Source organism: Amphiura filiformis, chromosome 7 (assembly GCF_039555335.1).
Source record: "Amphiura filiformis chromosome 7, Afil_fr2py, whole genome shotgun sequence".
NCBI lineage: Eukaryota > Metazoa > Echinodermata > Ophiuroidea > Amphilepidida > Amphiuridae > Amphiura > Amphiura filiformis.
In genome coordinates this window covers 46,285,971-46,308,560 of record NC_092634.1, presented here as the reverse complement: position 1 = coordinate 46,308,560, position 22,590 = coordinate 46,285,971, and the positions used below count along the sequence as shown (strand labels likewise).

At 34.0% G+C, this 22,590-nt stretch overlaps 1 long non-coding RNA gene across 1 annotated transcript in view; it reads left to right on the top strand.

Annotated features, from left to right (window-relative positions):
* The window catches only part of LOC140157252 (uncharacterized), a 246,147-nt gene that overhangs the window by 43,636 nt on the left and 179,921 nt on the right, over positions 1–22,590 (top strand). The gene's annotated exons all lie outside the window — the stretch shown is intronic.

Sequence of the window (22,590 nt, the reverse complement as noted above, 5' to 3'; positions counted from 1 at the left end):
TACCCTCAAGAGGCTGACATGTTTCGCTCAGGCGCTATTTTTTAAAAGGGACTATACAAGGTTACACATCAAATGCGGAACGAATTACTGTTGTGCTCCTTTGTAACTCATTGACCCATCTAAGTCACGTACATCCTCAATTATCAAGTAAAAAAGAAATTTTTTAAGGCAACGGTAACGTAATGGGAAACCCAATTTTCTGCCATTCATGACCATAATCGAGCACAACAATACACATCCAGATTCTCAATTATGGTGTACTATGGTGTACCACCATCGCCGAGTACCACCTGGTTGTAGGTTAATGAACGCATGTTACTTGTTGGGAGAGAAAATATATAGACAAAATGATGTTGATGCGTCTAATGCACGAGCCCCAAAGGGAGAATGTAAACATCATACACGAGAAGAAAAATAACACGTGATTTTTTATGTTTTTATAAGAAAATCATCACTAAAATGTTGGAAAATACAACCAAATATAAATGTATCAACTCGCCCAAAAAACTAATAAATCCTACGCGACGCTAACACGTGCAAAAGCACTTCGCGTAGTACACATTATACACAATCAATGCACTCGACGTACTTTTCCAACCGCTTTTCTGATTGGCTGCTTTGATATAGGAGTGTATGAATATAATATATCTAACACACATATGCGTTCATTCCACAGATGTTGATGAATGTGAACTCACTAATGTTGTTGTATGTCCAGAGGACCTTACTTGTGTCAACACATTTGGAGGACACGAATGCCGTTGTAATGTACCTGGATTATATCGTCTGGGAAACCAGTGTATTCGTAAGTCAAATCATATAAGTAATTTGTATCCCTAATTTTCTTACTTTGTTTAAAGGGCAGAGTACACTTCTGACCAAGCAACCAAGCAAGCAAACTAAACTGCAGAGTACACTTCTGACCAAGCAACCAAGCAAGCAAAAACAAACATTATCGAAAAGTATACACCGGGATAAAATTGACCGTAACTTTAATCTTCCACAGGGAGTGTGAATTTTAAATGGGGTTACCTAAATGGGTGACTCTATTTGAAATCTACACCCAATGTATGGGAGTTTAAGGTCATGTCTTCCATAGGGGGTGTATGGATTTCAACTGGAATAGCCCATTTCAGTAGCAGGTCAGCGGGATGATTGAGAAATGTTGCTCCTGGATCGGTGACTCTAGTACGCCCTCTGCGACATGCGTTACTATAACGCGTGTTAAAGCCATATTATAACATTTGCTGAGGAAGACGCCCTCACTGAATTTTTAAAATTCCTTTTTTTACACGATTAAATTTTACTTTATTAAACCAATATACCCTGCAAAAATCAAGACTCTAGGTGCTGTAGTTTTATTATTACGATGGAATTATTAGTCGAACGCATACACGATGTTCATAACACACAGTACGTACACGGCGTGCGGGACGGTGATATACACAACAAAGGGTCGTACCACAACATGACCGAAGGAGTGGTACGTATTGGCGACATGTGCGCTGGTAGTAAATTCCAATTTTCTTTGCTTTGCCGTAGTTGTTCGGCTCAAAAATAAAAGGGATATATCTGACAGTAAAAGCTAACATTTTATGGCAAAGAAATGCTAATCTATTTTGTTTGAAAATGTTATAATATGGCTTTAACACAGTCGTTCTGATTTTGCGAGAAAAAGAACCAAAGAGCACGGGAATGTGAACTGTGCGAGAGAGATTTTTTCTTTGAGTTTTCAATCATAATCACAAAGAATTTTCGCAACAGAAAGTGGTGTAAGTAGCCAACGCCCTTTAACTATTATTTACGTGTCATACTTTTTTTATTTTTTATTTTTTTTTCTGAAATTATCAAGTAATTTATAAAACACGTTGGTTTTGGTTTAAAATCTATTTCAGCTGTACGGGAAATTTCTGGACAAATCACAGTCCTGGAAATTGCTGGACAACCAGCTTTATATCTACCCAATCTGTATGACAAAACATCACAGGCATATTTAACATTGGTGTTGATGTTGGATAATGCTGTAAGTAGCGTTATTTGATTTCTGCCAGAATAGTAATTTAAACATAGACACTAGATTGATACAAAATATTGAAAATTCAGTAGTAGAACTCACCCATCCCCGCTTTATGTTTTTTGTTTTGTTTTGTTGTTGTTGTTGTTTGCCTAAAGGCAGTTATTATTAGATAAACAGTAATAATAGTACAGCTGCTAAGATCCCAAACAGAAAGCCATTGTGCACTTTTTAGTAGAAGCATGAGAATGTCCACACATGAAGTAAAAGGTCCAATGTTGATTTTAAGATGTGGAGCCATTTTTGATTTGACCACTGGTGACCGCTAGATGTCGCGGAAGGTCATACAGGGGTCAAAAATTGTAAATTCTCATATCCTGTTGAGAGACATACCAAATTACTCGTCTGATCACAAGGATTAAAACTATGTATAGTTTGTGCTATCTACGAGCTATCGTTATTGGGTTATCATACAAAAACAACCTTTTTAGGTAAAATATCACCTTTTTGGTTGTACAGAGGTAAAAATTTCAACTTGCTCTAATTTTGAACAAAATGGTGGCATATTGTTCGTGTACCTGGCACAAATCAGAAAAAGAACAGTTTGGCCTCTGTACTGTGTTCACCTACTAAGATAGAGGGCAAACAAGGTCAAAGGTCATTGGGTGGCCATAGGCCACTGTTGATTTTTCACTTTCAATATACATATCAAGTAAAGTAAAGTAAACATTTTAGAAGGCAAGTTCTATACCATTTCTTGATTCGTATGTCAAGACGAGCAATTTGACACTATTTTTGCTACAATCGGAGTAAGTTGAATTTTTTACCACTGTAAAACCAAAAATATGATATTTTACCTAAAAATAAGGTTTTTGTAGGATAACTCCGTAACGATATAGGTCCGTTTGAGACACATTGAGTTAATGTATAATAGTATAAGTAATATATAAACATAATTTATGTTTCTCTTTGTTTGCTTGAAGCTTACCAATGCCTTGCAAAGCCTTTTGACCGATTTCTTAGGCGTGACTATAACTGAATTATTCCCTGGTAGTATCATCGTTCACTACATAGTAACATTGACGGAAAGTTCTACTATTACAGCGGGAGAGTTGAATACTCGTTTCAACCAGGACGTGGTTTTAAGCTATGGCTTTATTAAGGACTCTGACGTAAGGCTATTTGGAGCGGGACTTCAAGTAGGTAAGAATTAAATGCTTTGGATAGATAACTGAGTGAGCCCATACATATGAAGTTGAACATATGCTTAAGGTTAGCAACTATTTTAAATTGTTGCGATTTGGTAGTTCACAGCATCTTGCGAATGGTAGTAAGCTTTGTAAAAAATTACATTGCTCAATTCATAGCGAACGTGTAGAAGAATCCAAATATCACAGATATACTTTTGTAGGTCTTGTGGTTCTTGAGTTATGTTGTAAAAAGGGTGGAAAGAACAATACTTTTGTAAAACGTACAAATAACTTATTAGCAACAATAAATTAAGCAAGTTTTCAATCGCTATTTTGTTTGCTTCGGCCAACAACACCTCGTCTACCCTAAAATCTAGTTTCTTCTCGTAATAAATTACAATACCTTGATTATGTGATAAATCGGGTCTCTTTCACTCAGCTCCGCAAATGTTGGTAGCTATTAAGATCTGTTTTAGCTTCGACTAAATATATATGAATACGTACAGGTAGGAAGGACAGGACAGGAAGTGACCTTCGGCACGGCAGGTGGTATCCCTTTAAGGCAGCTGTGTACTCTCATACATGCATGTAGTAAAAGTGCAATAACTTTGTAATTATTCGCGCAAGACATATAAAAGTATACATTTTTATAAGGGCAAGACATCAATAAATCTTAATATAAATACAGATTTGGGGTAAAAACAACAATTATGAAAAAAAAAAAAAAAAAGTGAGTTTTTGGCAATATTTGTTTGGTACATCATAACAAAAAGACACTCTTTCCAAAATATTTTATTTTGTTTTTAGCTCAATCTTGAGGCTCCATTCCAAAAACGGTTGTTTAATTTTTTTGATATCGGCCTTAGTTTTTGAGATATTGACCATATGAGGCATCAAATTGAACTTTTTGAAATTCACAAACGCCTATTTGCACAAAATGATGCCTAAAATCTGAAATAGACCAAAATATAAAAAAAATGAGAAAACCGTTTCTTGAGTCGATCATACTTTTTACGATGATCATGTTTGCTTACCTATAGATGCTGTATTTATTGAGTTATCGTGTACCTACCCAGCAAACACAAAACGTTTTAAATAAGTTATATTTGGGCTTTTGGTTTAGGTAAAAACGTTTTAATAACATTAAAATGTCGGGTTATATAAAGGTCATGATAACGTGTTAAAACGTTTTGTATGAAAACACACTACAACAATATTTTTAAATGTTTTCAAAAAATGTTATTGTAAACTATTTTTGCAAACATTTTTGCCAAATATTGTATCAATACTTAAATAACATTATGTTAAAATATTTGAACCCAGCAAACACAGAAAACACAAAAAAACATTGTTTTTTCAAAACCTTTTAATAACATTTAAATGCCGGGTTATATAAAGGTCATGAAAACGTTTTTAAAACGTTATTGAAAATATTTTGGGAAAACATTTTTCGCAAAATATTTTTTCAACCCCAAAATAACGTTCTGTTTAGAATGTTTTGTATCAAGTTTTCAAGAATGTTTTTGGAATGTTATTAAAATGTTTTTATACTCTTTATATATCCCGACATTTAAACGTTTTATGTAAAACATTTTTGTTTGCTGAGCAGTAGATTATCAGAAAATGTTTTTAAGGTTATGAAAACGTTTTATACTCTTAATATACCCTTTATATAACCCGACATTTAAACGTTTTCTGACAACCTTTTATAACCTTTTGCGAATGATGTCGAAAACGTTTTGTGTTTGCTGGGTAAATCGTCATTTTACTGAGAAAATGAACATTGAAATAATGGCCGTTGAAGTTTAAAGTGATCATATTTTGCACTTTCATCGAATCTCACAGGAGAATGCGGCAGTTTTTGTTTTTCTACCTTATATTACGGGAACATCGGGTTAATCCACAGCCCCTTGAGAAGTTTGAGCGAAATCCATTCATAACTTGATATTTAAATCGGGGAAAGAACTTGAAAAAACCACATTTTATCAGCTAAAAGGAGCCATTTGACCACTAGGTTTTTGTGAAATCAGTGCTTCCGTGGTGTTTCCATAAGATGCGCCGCGCATGCAGATAAGCGTCGCGTATGCGTAGCGTATTTGTGCGTTAACAAATTTCGCGATACGCAACGCGATGCGTTGTTGCGCGCGTGTACCCTGCTGGTACAACAAAGATTTTCTTTCCTTTTCAATTTCAAACACGAGTGGAATAGGGAAATAAAATCCTTAAAATATTACAGTTGGAGTTTACAAATCTGGATTTTTATTCCTTGTATTTATAAAAAACATAACAAAGTACAAACATATCAAAAAACTCAATTTTGCGAAAGAAACAATGTCTAGAGTACACAGCCGCGTTAAATTTGAATGCAAAGGCGATAAGCTAGACCAAATTGTGCAAAAAAAAAGGGGGGTTTTTCTACTTTATTATAAGTGTTGCTATTTTTTTAATTCATTTTAGTTTTTAGTTTTTATAACATATTAAAAAAGACAGAAACCCCCAATGTGTAATAATTTTGTCATAAAGTCCCTATCCTTTTATTTATAGTGGTCAATCGCGTGAGAATTTGGTCACACTTGGGACGGTGTAGGTATGGCAGCGCCCATTATGATAGGTCACATGCGTATTTATAAATACGTTCCTATAAATATAATCGAAGCTAGCTGTTTGAAGATCAAAATAAACGATGAATTTGCTGATTAGTTACACGTTGTTTTGATTTGAGCATTGACTTTATTTACGTTCCTTTTGAGACAGACCTGTGTTCGTTTACTGTTTGTCAAAATGGCGGAACATGTATATTTGAAAACGACTTGGATTCTGAATGTGTGTAAGTAACATTACCACAGGCTTAATTTTTTTTTGCCAAAAGAACAAAGTGTTTTTTGCTTATCGTAAACGATTATGTTGTCATTAAATTCATACCAACAAGCATTATACAAATAGGAAATTCGACACTACATTTTTGGTAAGATAATATATAGGAATTAGCCTATACGGTTATTTTTATATTCGAATAACGAGCTTGATAAATTAAGATTGATAATGATGATATCGACGGCTATGATGATGATGATAATAAATGATGATTATGACGATGATGAATAAATGGTGACGACGACGCTAATGAAGATTATGGTAATAATGAAGATGATAACGATGATAATGACGATGATGAAGAATGATGATGATAACGACGACGATAATAATTATGATTGAGAAGAAGATTTGGTTTTTTATATAATCAGATGCCCAGATGGATTCGAAGGGGTTCTTTGCGAAGTCCAAATTCCAGAACCGACTGCAGGTTAGTACATAGGGTACTATAATACTAGGTAATTTCAGCCCTCTGAAAAGGACTTCTCTAGGGAAAGATTAAATAAATCTTACTCAAACTAGGTAATTATTGGCACAGCTCGAACGTATATATTGCGTCTATATAGCGCATAAAGGCGTACGGATGACGCAGTGTAAGGCGCACAATGCATGTGATTATCTGTACCGCGTTTTACGGCGAGTGTGTTTACTGTTAATTGCGGAGCTACAACCTTGCCGAGTAATTTGGCTATCAAGTTATACCCATATTAAAGGAGAAAAATATTTTGTGCATTTTTAGCTTCCATATCGCACTGACGAACAGCAAACCGTCAACGTCCGCATCTATTTGAATTATTATGAATACAAAGGACGACAGCGATTTTTTAGTTCGCGACGCGCGCTCGACGAATTCTTGCACATTACGCAATGCAAAAGACAGTTATTTTCAATAATTATTTACTTGAATGTATAATCATCAACTAATCAATATATTCATTGTTTTCTAAAAATATATTAAGCACTTCATACAGCACCATCAATGGGATTAAACTTGGCAGCTACTCTTGCCGTTATCTTTGGAGTCATTATGTTCTTTGTGATTATACTGTGTATCATTGGGGTGTGTTATTTGAGCCATCACAGACAACCCAGCAAATCTCCAGAGACGATCACGACCCCCGTGCTCCCGATTCCCTTGAGTCGGCCTCAAAGAGACCTAGGGTTTCCAGCTTTGTCTACTTATGATTCTCCATTAATGAGATCCAGCCTGTTACCAGCACCAAACTTTCCTTCCATCCAGGTAAGGGAATGACAAAACACTCAATAGATCCATCAGGTTTGTAGATATACATTAAGGAAAATTTTCATTGAAAAAACAAAACCATGTCATCAGTTGGGACAAAGCTAAAGTTCTCTGCAAGGAGTGTGATACTAACGCAAGACATGTCAAAGAATCAACATGGATCAGGAGAAGAGGAACAAACGTCATGAACAGAGACGAGGGGTCCACTACCTGAGTCACGTGTATGATCCTCTACTGGCTGTAACTACACCCTCTACAGTCGGGATACGTCCAACTGGTAATAAGGATCATCATTCTGATGATGCCTATCGACCATGATAGGCGAAACCGTCAATAGTGAGTAAATTATTTGGTTTTGTTTCAATGAAAATTTTCCTTAAGGAATGACAAAACTTTTGCAACAGGACGGATTCAAGGCAAAATTTGTCACATTAATCAGGGTGTGGTATTAGGCTGGGCTGAGCATCCTCCTGAATTTTTATCTATTCAGCGGAGTAACATTTATTTATTTCCCCCTTTAAAACACCTTTGTGTCAATAGGCTCCTTGTTCAAAGTATTTTTCATTGCTTTTACATAAGAGCATCAAAATATGGCAACCCATAGCGTTTAGAAAAAGTTCTTTGAATTCAAGAAACCAGATGAAAGTACGATGGATATGACAGTCCACCAAAGTCATAAACAAGAAATGTCTTTAAAAAGACAATGCCATGGATGAAATTGATGTTTCATAATTTTACATTGACAAGTACTTGGAATGCTAGTAATTTTTTGTGTGTAGCACATGCACAACTAACCGGGTGGGAAATGTTGTTTTTTTTTTTTATCTTTAACCTCAAAGAGGTGAGGCAAATTGCCTTTATTTCTTTGTTATTATCTCTTTTTCCATTTCATTATTATATCATAATTATTACATAATATCATGCTTCATTTGATTTGACATTACTCATATTATTATCATACAATATTTTTGATTTGGAATTTCATATTCAATACATCATGTTATCATTTTACAGGCCTATACATATTGGGCCTACATGTATTATTATCATACAATATTTCTTGATTGGGATTTCATGTTCAATACATTATGTTATCATTTTACAGGCCTCTACATATTGGGCCTACATGTATTATTATCATACAATATTTTTTGATTGGGATTTCATGTTCAATACATCATGTTATCATCATACAGGCTTATATTGAGCCTACATGTATTATTATCATACAATATTTTTTGATTGGGATTTCATGTTCAATACCTCATATTATCATCTTACAGGCCTATTCATAATGGGCCTACATGTATTATTATCATACAATATTTTTTGATTGGGATTACATGTTCAATACATCATGTTATCATTTTACAGGTTTATACATATTAGATCCTCAGTGTTTAAGACAAGATTACATAACATTCCAGTACACTTTACCGTACTGCCAACCATTTGAATCAATGTCGATTCTTAACTTTCTTTTCGTGTTTGAAATTATTTGGTCAATGTTTTTAATTTCTTGAATAAATAAACTCGAAATTGGAATGATTTTTTTCGTATCATTATATATGATTTTTGATTTATAAATTGAATAAGCGCCTAAAATAATCAAAATATTTGATAAATTGTATTCAGATTTGTCAATATGCCATCCACAAATAACTTTTTCTAAACATATATTAAACACTCTAATATTTTGAATGTGGCATATAAAGGCTGAAAATTGCTTCCAAAACGATTTATTTTTTGAACATGTTATAAAGAAATGTTCATAGTTGTCAGTACAATTACAAAAGTCACAAGTATCAATGTCACTAAGTTTCCATTTGTGGAGATTTCTTCTACATGGAATGAGATTATAAAGAACATTGAATTGAAAATGCCCTAATTTATTAATCAGTCTATTTCGGATTTTAAATAAAAAGATTTTATTCCACGGCTTGTCCACAACATTTAATTGTTTATCCCAGTATTGGATGCAAACTGGTTTCTCGATACATGTACTTAAAATATTATATATTTCTTTTGTTTTGAGTAAGGAAATGTGTTTGACTTTCTTGTTTTTTAACTCAACTAATGAACTGGGAATTTTCTCACAAGAATATAACCTTTTTTCCTTAATTTGTAACTTCCAGGTTCTTGGGATTGCCTCAATTATTTTGTGAAGGTTAAATATATTCATAGGGCTTACAACCATTCGTGATAACTCTTTTAAATTTAGAAATCTGTCTTCTACTATAATATCTTTCAAATAAATAATACCGGCATTGATCCACTCTTTGAATAATAATATTTTACCTTTACATTTCACATGGCTATTTCCCCACAAAATTGTGCTTGTATTAACATTAGAATCTTTCATCTTGTTTCCCTGCATATTATACCAAGCTTCCAATACATCTTTGTAGAAAAGTGGAAAATCCTTGTACACCATGTTTTTTACATCAGCACTCTTACAATTAAATTCAAGTATTAACGATAGCCCACCAAGTGGTTCAAACCAGTACTTTGATATTCTTTTCCAAATTGCATTGTCATTTCCATCTAACATTCTAGATACCCATTTTATTTTAAGTGCCTGTACTTGATGTTCAAGATTTATCATTTTCATCCCACCTTGCTCCATGCAACCAGTAATAGTTTTTCTCTTTACTTTTTCTGTACCTGAACCCCAAAGGAAGGTAAATATGTGTTTATTAACAGTTTTAAAAACGTAATCAGGGACATGTATACAACTAGCATTGTACAATATTTGTGAAATACCTACTGATTTAATAATATTGACTTTACCGTAATATGTCAACTTTCTGGCTTTCCAACAATTCAGTAATTTTTCTAATTTTTTCAATTTTGGTTCCCAATTGAGTTCCTCGACTTTTTTTATTTTACCAAAATATATTCCAAGGCATTTTACTGGATCTTCCGTCCATTTGATCTCTTTATTTAAACCAGGTGGTTTGTTTTTGCCTAGCCATATAGCTTCTGTTTTTTCTTGTTCATTATAACACCAGATACAGAACTGAATCTTTCTATTTCTTTCATGACATTGTTTGCAGAAACCATGTCATTAACAAAAACCGTAGTGTCGTCAGCTAATTGGACAATTTTAATTTGCAATTCTAGATCATTATTAAATGTGACACCTTTTATATTATCGTTGTTTCTAATGCATGTTGACATATATTCAGCAGCCATAATAAATAACAAAGCTGAAAGAGGACATCCTTGACGAATACCTCTGTGTAGTTTAAACGACTTTGATAGCCACCCATTCATAGAAATGCAACTATTTATATTGGCATATATGGTTTTAACCCAATTTAAAAATTGTACCCCAAAACCAAACTTTTTAAGACACGTTAACAAGAAGTTAATTTCTAACGAATCGAAAGCTTTTTGAAAATCAATAAAGAGAACAGCACATTCATTATCCATTTCATTACAATATTCAATAACATCTTCAATCATTCTTATGTTTTGACCAATAAATCTACCCTTAACATAACCACATTGATCAACACTAATTATTTTGTTCAGGACATTTTGGACACGTGATGCCAATACTTTAGTACATATCTTATAGTCATAATTTAATAGAGATATTGGACGAAAATTATCTAGATTATTTTTATCACCCTTTTTGTAAAGTAAATTGATTATCCCCCTTCTTTGAGAAAAAGACATTTCACCATTTTCAAAACCTTCATTTAATGAATCAGTTACCATTTCTTTAATATCCTCCCAGAAACACTTGTAGAATTCTGAAGTTAAACCGTCACTTCCAGGAGACCGGTTTATTTTTAACTGTTGGACAGCTTTTGTACACTCATTTACAGTTATCATACCTTCACATATATCTGATTCTTCATTTGTCAATGTTTCTACACGAATATTATTGACATACGAGTCAATATCTTCATCTTTAATTTCCTTTGACTTATACAAATTACTGTAATATTCAACTGTCTCATTGAGTATATCATCTATATTCGTAATACTTTTACCATTTTTCAACTTGAGCTCCGTAATTAAATTTTTGACTACTTTATGCTTTTCAAGGCCCATAAAGTATTTTGAATTGGTTTCACCCTCTTCATACCATTTTACTCTAGCTCTAATAATTGCCCCTTTGGTAATTTCTTTATATCTTTTTTCTAGTTTTGCTTTGGCTTCAATATATTCATTTTTGTATAAATTAGTATCTTTGTCCATTTTATTTTCGAATAGTTGAACATCTTTTTCTAAGTTTTCCAAGAGATTGTTTTTACATTTGGACTTTTTCTTACAATAATCAATAGTGAAATCTCTTATTTTTCTTTTACACAACTCCCATATTAGTTGTTTGGACAATTGTTGTCGTTCACCGTCCTTCCGGCATTTATTTATTACCTGTCTTAGATCTTGTTTGTAATTTTGGTCTTCAGTGAGTGATGAATTAAATTTCCAGTAACCCGGACCTGATTTTATTGTTTTAATTTTCAATTTCAATGAGATTGCGTTATGATCTGATTTTATGGAGGGTCTAATATCAGTTTTCTCAACATATTCTTGTAATCTTGTAGAAATTAACCAATAATCTAATCTTGAAGCTATACCTAGTGATAACTGACGCCAGGTAAATTGCCTTTTTCAGGCCATATTTTTCTCCATATATCTAAAAGCTTCAAACGCTTAATCATTTTTTGCAAGTATTTACATTGTTCATAGTTTCCTTTGACACCTTTAGTATCTTTAATTTTATTTTGAACGCAATTAAAATCGCCTCCAACAATCAAAGCATATTTTGCATGTCTTCTAATCCAGTGAAATGTCTTTTTGAAAAACATATCTTTATACATCTTTTTGTTGGCGCATACAAATTAACCAGTGTAAATTTCTTTATTTTCTATAGACATATTAACTAAAATTCTTCTACCATCATCTGTTACACATATTTTTTCTATTGTAATATCAAGCTTACTTTTATATAGTATTGTAACACCTTTGCTTCTATTGGTTCCAAAACAACTAATTATTTCCATGTTCCATTCTCTGGATATAATATTTTCCAAGTTTTTATCAAGATATGTTTCCTGAAAGAAGCAAATATCGGTTTCTTGATTTTTTAACCATTTATATAAAATGTTACGTTTTTCTTTATTTCGTAACCCCCTTACATTTAGGGATACAAAGTGTACGTAATTTCTATTCATAGGTATTAGAGTTTATTCACATTTGATCAACCTTACATCTTTTAACACAACTACTTTCTTCTTCCTTTTGATCTTGATCCTCTGTTTCTTCTCTTTTGATGGTTACTTTTGCTTTTCTGCTTTCTCTTCTCACCTATCTGGGTAGGCGACGGAGTCACTGCGCTCATACTTGTGTCTTCATATACAGATTCATCATACTGCGAATCATCTGACGAGTCAGACGAGTCGGGTGGGAAATGTTGTTACCACCAATGACATATTATAAGAAATTCTCAAGAATTTTAATGTTGAAAGCTAAATTGGAAAATGTAAAAAAATCGAAAAAATTAATTTATACTTGTACAAAAAAAGGGATCAATGGAAATCACATCCACCGAGTTTCGCATCAATCCAACAATCTATATTCAGACGACCTTAAGAATGTTTGCTGCCGGTGATCATAACCAGCCATGACAATCCAAATATCTATTATCAGTAACTGCTAACATTGATACGACCTTAATGGTTTTAATGCTTAATTGTGATTACGTTTTATGACACGACTTTGAACATTCTGACAATCCAACAATATATACTTAGTCAATCTCAGATGACCTTTAACAATTTTGGCGCATAATTGTGATCGACAATCTGACAATATATACTTAATTCACCTCGGATGACTTTGATCTGACATTCAACATTTTCGCGCTTACACCCATCGATGTCCATAACAATTTATCTCTTAAACTTCCTGTCAACTCTCTAATTCATAACTCTAAATTTCTGTTTGTTTGCCTTTTCTGTCTTGTACCATTTATTACACTACAGTTTTTTAATTAAATGGCTATATCTATAACATCTCTCGTGCACAATGCTTAAGGTGTGGGGTATTAGTCGGGACTGCTTTATATCTAAGATTGAAAGATAAATCAACCTGGTATGATTGGTTTGGGTGTGATACAGCACACGCAATCATTATGCTAAGTAAGGAACTATGAACAATCGTCCAAATGGAAGGACTTTTGACTCTACGTCATGAAAATTCCTGGTTAAAGAGGATCTAACGAGGAATATTACATCAAGAAATTGTAAGCAAAGAGACCAAGTAACGATGGGAGCACGCAAATAGTCTCTCCAAAAAATTGTGAATTCTTTCTTCCCGTCGGCTCCTTAGTATAACCTTTTAACTTAATATCTTAGAGTCTGGTACATGTATATTTCATAACTTGTAACAAACGTTTAAGGCTTGCCAGGTGAAAGTGATTTTTGTAAATACTGGTCTGAAAATGTTCATATTCGGTCACAATGTGGGACAAGATAAAAGAATTGGAAAAAAATGTTTAAAATCAGTCATGCGTGACGGTTGCCATGGAAACGGCGGCCATATTGGATTTTTCAAATATTACGCTTGCGCGCAGTTTTTTAGTAACTTCCTGACGTCCAATTTCCATGAACTTTGGCACAGTTATTCAGACTAAATCAATCTAACAAACAATGAAGAGATTTTGCAAGAAAAGTGTTGCTAATTGCCTTAACGAGCTCGTTAATTTTGAAATTTGATATTTTCCCGCCAAAATTTGAAGAAAATTATCCATATTTAACGACCTGAACAATTTTTCAAAAAAATATCTTCATTGTTTGTTGGAATGAATTATTGTGAATAACTGTGCCAAATTTTATCAAGATCTGATGACTAGAAGTATTTCAAAAACTGCGCGCAAGGGTCAACAAAACATTTTGCGTAATTTGCATTTAAAGTCTAGAAACACTGAATTTTAACAATTTGGTAAAACTATTCAACTTATCAGATATGAGAGTGTCAAATAACGTGTAAGAGTTGTTAATACCTGCAAACTAGTCAAAATTTTTGACAAAATGTACCTTTAAATAACTTAATTCTACAAAAATGTTTAAAATTGCCACCCAAAAATAATAAAATACATATGAAATTATAGGAAAACTGACTTTTTCGTCAAATTTCGCGTGCATGAATTTCACCTACTTGGGCGCCATTTCTTAACAATAAATCGGAATTTAATGGAACAAAAAGCATTTGAAAACTAAATGTGTAAATTTTTAAAATATATGAAAACCTTAAAATGCCACTTTTACCACTATTTCCTGATTCCACCTGGCAAGCCTTACCTTAATGGTGGAACGCTACAAGATATTTACTTGCTTATCTCACTTGAGTAACAGATAGTTTTCATGTGTATTATGGTGTTTTAGGTACCGGCTATTCTGCCAGACGGAACTGCAACAACTTCGCTAGCATACTATGCCACCGGAGACTATATCGGTCAGGACAATACTAGTAGTAACCATGGTAACAATGTAAACATGATAAACTATTGAACACTACAGTGTGTCTCAAAATATCGCTGCACTTTACACTAGCCATCATAACTTTTGGACATAGGCAAGTATACAGCCTGTCTCAAAAAAATTGTGCAAGTGAAAAGCGCCCTCTTTGGCAATTAGAAAATTATTACATTATACCTGTATCATAATAAAACAGTAAAAACAGTAAATAAAAACACATTTGTATTGTTGTGTAATTGATGCATTCTTTTGATTTCACGAAGGAACTTTTGATCAACTTGATGCAAGCATTGATTTACATGTACTGTACAACTTTTACTAGGAAAGACCTAGTAAAAGTGGCACAATTGTGATTTTACCCTTGCATTCTTAACTAAATATATCTCGAGATTAAAACAAGCATATCGATCAGAACAAACATCATTTGAGAGCTAAGACTACGCCCATGACGTTGATATAAGCATCATGTCACAACGGTATTTTCTAATTGCCAAAGAGGGCGCTTTTTACTTTTTTGAGACAGGCTATAGTTACTTTTAATTTAGTTACAGTAAATGTAGCTGTTGGCTAACTCCTCTAAAAGCATTATAAAAATCCAGTTAATAGGTTTTTGAGATTTGACCTCGGCAAGCAAGTATAACCCGTTAATACACACCTGTGTAAGCACAGTGACAATATAATTTTTGAGCATAACCAACATTTTATTGTGTCAATTCCTATACAAAACTACTTGTACGGGATCAGATAATAATGTTGGAATTATAAACCAGTCATTTATTTAGGGAATCAATTACATTTTAAGACAAAAGTTAAAACTATGAATACATGATGAAATGAATAATTAGAGCTCGTTAATTTTATCATAACTTAACTTCATGAAAAAAGCAAACACAATGCAGTTATTTCAACCAAGCATTGAATGATCGAATGAAGATACTGATACTGTGCTGAATTGTGGGTTGAACAACATTGATATGCTTTCACAACACAACGTTATCATGCTGAAACTAGTGGACCCATTACTTTCAGAATTTTAGCATTATAGATGGCATGTCCATTGTTTTTGTCTTAAAATGTACTTTATTACCTGCTCCTGCCAGCTATCTATTGTATCCTCCTTCTTGCTCCTGGCTAAAGTTTCGTCAGCGTTATCTCCTAGATTTCAGCTGTTAATGCCCAAAAAGGATCGGTATAATAGTTGTTGGTTTTAAATGCCATTCAAACACAATTATCCGATGTAGTACCAATCATTTTGCAAGACATTTGTAAAAAGAAAATGTTGGATCTACTCATAATGTAGTTTCTGCGTGCACAGTGTTGTGATTAGTGCCAAAATGTGGTAATATTGGTCTTGCGGGTCACCTGGTTGCTGGGGTCATATCTGAAAAACTGAAGTGGCTGTTTAGGAAACTTTTAGAGAAGTAACCCAACATGCAACAGCTACAGCAGCTATTTGCTACACTGTCTAAAAGTTACGATAGATAGTAAAGTGTTTTTTGGGGTTTTTTGGGGGGTTTTTTTGGTTGATTTTATTTTGTTTGTTTTGTTTTTGTTTGTTTTTGTAAGAGAAGACGCCGTTTTAAAAGTTGCAACTGAGACCAAAGGAGTCAGGTTTTCTTTAAGAAACACACAAATAGACCTAGCCTACTGTATTGTTTGAGAGCTGACTCATATGGACTCAGATGCAACTTTTAACACTGTTTAAAACGGTCTCATTTTTTTTACATAATGAACCATTGTGACTGAACGCAATGACGTGTGACGCTATAATTTGGTCAATATGTGTAAAACCAATAGGTTAAATACCACTAATTATGTATTACACGGGTTTCAATGGGAAAATGGCTAATTTCGGGTGGAATTTTCTCATATTCAGAACTCTCACAGTTAAATGCCACTAATATCAGGTGAAACTATATGATTTAGATGCCAAATGATCAAAATTCAACATAGGTTGACCTGAGGCTTTTCTTGTTTTAACGCACTGAACCGTAAACACCTTAAAATGACAGTTCGCCCTCGAAGGTGAAAGTTACAATATTGTAGGGCGAATATTTACTAAAAACCGAAGCCGTGCGTATGAATTTTGGTACTATTACAACAAAAATGCCATATAATGAGAGAAAATGTACCATTTTGAAGCATCAAACCCTAAAAAGTAATTTTTTGGCTATATAACTTGATCAATTTCAGCGATTTTAATGCAGTCTTTTCAGATGCCATGAAAACAAATAGTTACTCGTCGTATTTCAATGTATCGCCCAGGCCTATTAGTGGTATTTAACCAATAAGGCTACCCATACCTTTTAGCATTTTTTATTTATTTATTTCAAAGAGTATTTAGGGGGAACTTATAAGTGTTGGACCCTATATAATCTATATGTAAAAGAGATTATTCTGCAGCTTATATCGATATTTGAAAACACGTGGTGCGAAGGACATTTTTCCTTCTAGTGAAATGCCCTCTCATCCAAAGTTATGGTGAAAAAACCGCTGCTTTGAGCGTCGAATCAGAGTTGAATGCCCGGGTACACCGAGAATTCTATCTACAGGCATATATAGACTTTGCCTCTAAATGAGTGGTTTGTGGGGGGAGGGTGTGTGGGAGGGTGCGTGGGGGTGTGTGCGGAGGGGGTGTTTTGTTTTTGTTTTTTAACGAAAGAGACCAAAGGTAGACACCCTGCACAAAAACATGAAAATACATTGCTTACAATAATACATGTTTGTACAACCGCCTTTATTAGTAATATAGTTACTCAAACTCCAAATGATGTATTTGTCAGTGTACAGTGTACGCTTTTATAAATACGCACGTGACTCAGGGGCACGACATACCAAGACTAGCAAGCGTGACCAAATCTTCAGGCATTGACCACTTTACAGAAAAGCATAGGAACTCTGTAGATAAATACTCATCAAATTTAAGTATTAATTGAATTGCAAAATTATTACACATGAAAATATTCAACGAAGGAAACGTTTACAATATAATCACAAAGTTGAACAAAATAGAAAATTTTGCTGCACAATAATCTCGTGTTGTTCCGCCTTTGCATTCAAATGTATAGGAAGACCACCCATTATGTAGAAGGCCAATGCGAGACTTACTCTCTACAAGCTGTTATGGCAGCCCGGAGGTGGTCACGTGCGTATTTATAAAAGCGCATTTATAAATATAATCGAAGTACACTGTTTGTGGAGGGTGTCTGCATTTCGTATTTTCGTCAAAAAACACTCATTTCGACATGGACAGTGCCTTAAAAATAAGCAGAAAGCAAAATCACTGATCATATGTGATCGTCATCCTAATCGTTCACCTGTTTTAATAGGACCAAGCCATATTGTGCTATTGACTGGTTAAAACTGGTGAAAGATAAGGATGACAAATATATGACCAGTGATTTTGGTGTTTTCATCTGTCTTTCGGCTTCGATTTTGAGGCACATGCACCTGATGCGAAGCATGCTGATGGAATTCTACGGTATGTGGGTGTAGGGTGAAGTGTTTGTCGCATTTAGTGACAAGCTCTAGAAAGACATTTCTATTTTTTGCATCACTATAAAGACAATGTATAATAATCACAATGTGTATTAAAAGATGTATGCTGAGGTTTGCGCTTGTGCTTTGTGCGTAGCGCACAATAAAGCACTGCGCCTTTTTTAAGTAAAAGAATATTTTATAGTATCGTCTGAGATGCCTAATGGCGTCCTTATAAATTATAAATGAGTTGACATGCGTTTATATTTGTGTTTATATTAAACATGTGTTTATATAGTTTATATCTGTTGCTCTGAGATAATAAAAAAACACTGCAGGACAAAATCCAGTATAAAATAGGTGATGTTGACATACCTCAATGACGTTTCGTGCTGTATCACAGCACTTTCTCAAATTGAATGACCGGCTTTGACCTTAGACGTCTGTTGCTTCCTGTTGGTAGCTGACGTAGGTGGCGCTGTTAATTTAGGTTCCGCACTCCTATGATCAGCTTGTTTTAATTTTGACATATTTGTCTTTATTTAGGTATATACAGGGGTGAACACAACTGGTACCTTAATTTTTTGGCTTACTGTATGTCAGGTGGGTGTCGTTTCAATAGAGCATTGTAAATGTAGTATTTTCATGATTTTTGGCATCGTACATTAAGCCTATTATTAGGCTTAAAAATTGTTTGTTTGGTGTAACATAAAGTAGGTAAGTCGGTATTTTTAATTAATTTTCTTTGTGGGAAGAAGACTATAAATCTGACCTGCTGCTGTCGAATACTAAAAGACAGAATTCATTATCATGAGACGGTTAAAATGCATATTTTTTTTAATAGTTTTTGACTTCTTTTGAACTTCAAACAGTCACAAACTACTCTTGTAGGAGCATTTATTATTCAGAGTATATCAAATTTAAATGAGCTTTTTTTCATTTCCTCCATCAAAATAAATACAATATTCAGGTCGGCGGTGTTTTTTGTTTGTTTGTTTTGTTGTTTTGGGTTTTTGTTTTGCATTACGCCTGTGGTGTTGTTGAGTTTTGTATCGCTGGTGTGGTGTCGTGCTAGATACAGGCCGTGTGTGCTGCTGATCTCTTGCCATTAGCACATTCAAATCGAAATAATTATTTTTATACAAAATCCGAAGACAAACTTGTTGCAAATCTAAATCACTAATTTAAAATCTTTATTATATTTTCACCTGTAAATCAGCCTTGTCAAGTATTGTAATATGACGAATAACAAATGTCGACACGATGTGAATTTGGTTGAATATAGTCGATGCTAGTATATCCAAGACCGTCCCACCACAAGATTTTCCCCTAATCCTTTAATGTTTATAGTAAACTCGGACTGAAAAATAAGGTCGGGTTCAGACCGAAGTATTCATGACTGGTCTGAACAAGTTAGCTTTTTTAAAAGCCAAACGAATTTTTAAGTCCCAAGTTTATTCTCACATTTGATCCAATTTGTGTTTGCACGAAACTTGCAGAATAATCTAGCCTGTCTTAGTAATTCCTTCATCCCATATTTCGCCTTATATTGGTCTTGCTGGTGGGGTGGTCTTAGAGGTGTTTTGCAACTTGTTGATTGGATTTTGATATGTTTGACCTGCAATATATTGTATATACAGGGTGTCCCAGAAAAATTACCGGGCGATTGAAGTTGGACGTAAGTCGAGAAAAAGACATCTGAATCCACAAATCTAAACATCTTATTCTGCATCTTATACGCTAATTTTACTAGAATCGGTTGACTGATCGCGAAAAAATGAGCGATTACATGCGTCAATTCACTTCATTCCAAGTTTGAAAGAATAATCATTCAACACAATGCGCACTAGTGGTTAACTGTCAATGGGCTTCATATTTTGTTCTGTGAAATCCTTTTCATTCTTTTTAAACAATCTGTTTCTTGCAAAATATCAGGTTTTGTTCAAATTTGAAAACCTGCACGATACTGAAAATAAAAGCTTGCATGTAAGATGATGCTCGGTACTTGTAAATTTATTTGTTCGTTAATGTTGATATAGATATTGCAAAGAATTATTGCGTAAAGAATTCCAGATGGCTTTCTCACACACATTAATAATTTTGCAATATTTCCAAGAAATTTTAATGAAAAAATTAAATCTTTTAAAACTTCACAAATCATCAATGTTGCATGGTATCAAAAATTACACGTAAAGCTGTAAGCACTTGATCATTGTCATTCTTGGCTCAAATGTTCCTTGGAAAGTTAAAATATAACATTATTTGCACACAACACAAAGAATTAAAGTTGGAATGCTTCCAATTGCAGAAATTAAAGTTTTCTAGGACAAACTGTAATCATCTCCGTAGTCCACTTGCCCATTTTGCATACTCTGGCTATTACATTTAAGCATAAAACTCTGATTTATATTGATTTGTGTGCAACTGATAGATTTTCACATCTGTATCTGATCTTTTCAGTGACCGCACTCCCTCTGTTAGCTTCCCAAGTGGACTACTGACTTTGCCTTGCCAATTTCTGGCCTAACTAAAATTGGCCATGATGTAATGCATCTTTAAATGGATCTGCCTTGTGATTGGTCGCCCATATCTCGCTATGGTTTAAATCTTCCGGGCCCGCGCCATTACCATTAACTACACCGTACACAACTATCTGTGGTATTTGCGGCGCTTTTGTGTTGACGCGAAAGTTAATCTCTCATCAAACATCTAGCGCGTCTTGTACTATACCATGCTTAGTACTTGTGGTTAATGGACTGATAAACAAGTATGCTTGACAGTGTGTTTTAGAGAGCAAAGTCCGGGGCAAAGTTCTGCTTAAAATTCAAAGTCCATAGTCGGATTTTCGTGGTTCGCTATCAATAAACTGGTAGATTCCAAAATCAGAATTGTTCAGTATTAAAGTGAGCCATTATAATTATGCAAGATAATGTTGCATTCAATTAATAATAATTCTTTATGACCATTTTACTATTGAATACTTTAATTTTAATAAACATCAGTATAATTTTGAGTTCAACGAAATGGGTTCATCATGACTAATAATAACATATTTTTAATAAAATTCGACTATGGCATAGTCTAGTGAAAGCATGAATGACATAACACCGTCGGATTATAAAAGAGATAATGTGGACTAAATTTAATGAAAGTTGATCAAACTTGGAATGACCTGCATTGATACACGTATTATGTAATCGTTTATTTCTTCGCAACCAGTCAACCGAATCAAATAAAATTTTCGTATGTTATACACAACAAAATAAGCTATGCGATACATTTTAAATTTTTTAATTTTGATGTCTATTTCTTGACTTACGTTCACTTTTATTCCCTCGGTAATTTTTTCTGGGACACCCTGTACAAGTATTTTTTATATATTATAAAAGTTATCTATAACATCTTTAAGTGTGATAAATCAATTAATAACATGAATAATGAAAATATATTAGGCGCTCTATGCTTTGTGGAGCGCTATATACATGTTTTATAATAATAATAAGGGGCAAAGAGAATTTGATTGAAGCGGGATTCGAACCGGTGACATCTGCTTTGTGAGATCAGTGCTTTACCGTCTGAGCTTTCTAGCCCTATGATGGACGGCACTGATCAGAGCCAAGAAACCGTGAAAATCGATGAATAAATAAATAAATGATAAATAGTTTGTTTGTGAAAAATGATACAGTAAAAAGTTCCATGAAACCTTGTGTTGTAAGTTCACAGAATATTTGCACTTTTAAGTAGCTAAGGGGATGATATACATGGGACCCATTGCTTAGATTTAAACCAAAAACCTTAAATTCTGCGATGCGTTAATTAGGATAGGTCCCATCGGAACCCGCTCCCCTTGGCTACAAAACAGAGTGGTTCGAATCCCGCGGTAGCATATTCCCTGTTTGTTTGTTTGTGTTTCAAGTTGGTTTGTGTGCCGGTCAAAATTTGTGTTTATTTGTTTTCTTGTTTAATATATAATTGTAGCACTTGTGTTCGGGTTTTTTTTCAATTTGTTTCAATTTTGGTCTCTTAGTCACTCCTGGCGCTTGCATTAAATTTAGATGTATTGTACATTACCTGAGATAAAAACAGTTTCTTTGTGTGCAGGAGTGCGGATGATTGTAAATGGAAAAGGGAGTTTTATTATCTATCCTTGTAAATAAAATTCTTAAACACTTGAGAACGTTCCTACAATCTTATTGGTTCTTACCCGTGTGATATGACACGATATAACACGGGTCAGAACGTTTGCATCGACGCGATACGCGTACTCGCTATTTGAACCAATCGGAGGCTAGGCGT